The 2,500-nt window shown below is 32.8% G+C and overlaps 1 protein-coding gene across 1 annotated transcript in view; it reads right to left on the minus strand.

Moving 5' to 3' along the window:
* Positions 1-2,500, minus strand: part of LOC135207187 (DE-cadherin-like) — a 176,725-nt gene that overhangs the window by 66,993 nt on the left and 107,232 nt on the right.

Genomic DNA, 2,500 nt, shown 5'->3' on the forward strand with positions numbered 1-2,500 from the left:
CAGAAAGAAAATTCTAAGAACATTCTCAGTTTGCCTATTTTAACGGATTTGAAACCATTAAACCATTGTTAAAAGCTTTCAGTGTCAACCTTGTCTCTTCCTATAATAACACACTAAAAAGAATGTTAATAAAAAATGGCCCCAGAGAAAACAACATAATATATAAAATTCCATGTATGGATTGTCCCTCATTCTATCTCGGACAGTCCAGCAAGGGCTTAGAAGTAAGGCTAAGCCAGCTAAATACTCTGTCAAAAAAAACTGGGCAAAAATCTAATGCATTATTTATTCATTTAAGTGAAAACAACCACCGAATTAATTGGATTGACAGTTCAGTAATTGCACAGGTCAAGAGATGTCTTATCACGAAATCTTTTAGAATATGCTTTAATACAACTTACTTTTCATTGTAATTTCAATGTTAGTCGTGGCCTTTTTCATTTAGACCCTTGTATCTGTAACATGTTTAAGAATGACCTCAAATATATAATTACTGACTTAAATAAAAATCAGTTGCCTTAGAGTTATTAAAATTTTTTTTTATTTGTAATGTATGTCTGTCATGATTTTGTGAATATGGTTTTGTTTACCGGGTTCCGGTTTGTTTAGCTGTCACCTATAATCCTGTAATTGTCTGGAGATTGTATCTGAGATGATTGTCTTAAACCTTTAATTGCACCCTTTGTTTATGCTTGTTTGGGAAGGTTTCTCTTATCTTCCAGGTGTGTCGGATTCTAGGCACTAATCCTTTTATAATCCCTATCTGTCAGTTATACGAACCTTCTTGTATTGTCTTTTCTCGTATTTATGTCAGTAACTGCTTCAGTAAAGGGCTTTTAAGCCAAAGATCTCGCAGACTCCTTCGTTTATTTTTCCTTCGTGGCATTTATCTTTATTTATTTATATATATATGTATATATATATATATATATATATATATATATATATATATATATATATATAATATATATATATATATAAACGATAGTTATACATTCGTACATAAGCGCGCAATGAGCGTGGGGACCTGCAATTACTGTAACGTAAGTGGGCCATTACTCAATGCGAGAAAATCAAATTCTCCCGAACTCTCTCTCTCTCTACTCTCTCTCTCTCTCTCTCTCTCTCTCTCTCTCTCTCTGTTCCTTACCCGACTAATGCGCACTGTTATTAACTATGTTGCTATTCTACGCTTTCATAAGAAACATTTTTGTATATTATATTCTTCACTGACCCGTGTTTTAACGTTAATGACACAATTTAGGTATTGACAAAGGCCGATTATGTTGTTCAATAACTATACCATATCCTCATTTCTTAATTTTATACACACACACACACACACACACACATATATATATATATATATATATATATATATATTATATTATATATATATATATATATATATATATATATATATATATATGCTTAACCGAGGGGGAATTTTATTAAGCGATAATAGAATGGGCAATCGCCAGGCTCGAACCAGCGAACTCTCAATCCCAGGACTGGCAGTGAAGCCAGTGGTTTTAGGCTTCACTGCCAGTCCCTGGGATTGAGAGTTCGCTGGTTCGAGCCTTTCGATCGCCCATCCTATTATCGCTTAATAAAATTCCCCCTCGGTTAAACATATATGAAAATATATTAATTCCGAGGTAGAGAGAATTAGATATTAAAGGACATTTGTAGTTCGATATTTTTATATGAATCACGGTAATGTGATATGAGTGACATATGCTGTATATCACAGATATATCGGATGTCTGAAAACGGAATATGCGGATGCGAGTACTTTGTAAATCTAAATAATTTAAAACATATTTAATTGCTAAAGACGATTTTCAGCCAAATAATTCAAAATTATAAGTTACCACATAATATTTGATGTATTCATTGAAAGTAGAAATATAAATGACACTCATGTATGTGTGTGTGTATACTTTCATATGAACGTACAAACAGTAACAGCGATACACGAACGTTTTAGTTGTCTTAGCACAAGGTTAGTTCATACTCATTGCATGATAAGGGTAACAATGCTCAAAGCCATTCTTTCCATAAGAGAGAGAGAGAGAGAGAGAGAGAGAGAGAGAGAGAGAGAGAGAGAGAGTTTCCTATAAAATGCAATACCCTCCCTTTATGCTTTATGATTACAACTGCTGTGGATGCGACGAAATTACTTAAATATTTTTTAAAACAAATATGCTACAGCAGAGCTACTTATGAAGTATATACTGTATGAAATGTGTAATTGTGTATTGTGTATTCTGTATAATAAAACGCCAAAGCCAAATTTAGCAAAATGAAACAATACAAAAAGGTAAACATTTAGCTACAGTCTTTGCATATAAACTATTGAACACCGAGCAGGATGCGGATGCGGAAGTTGCTCGCTATGCCAATGAGGATGCGGATGTGGATATCGGATACGTCTCTATTGTATAAATATACGTATATATGTATGTATATATATATAATATATATATATATATATATG

The sequence above is a fragment of the Macrobrachium nipponense genome, chromosome 32, assembly GCF_015104395.2.
Source record: "Macrobrachium nipponense isolate FS-2020 chromosome 32, ASM1510439v2, whole genome shotgun sequence".
Classification (NCBI taxonomy): domain Eukaryota; kingdom Metazoa; phylum Arthropoda; class Malacostraca; order Decapoda; family Palaemonidae; genus Macrobrachium; species Macrobrachium nipponense.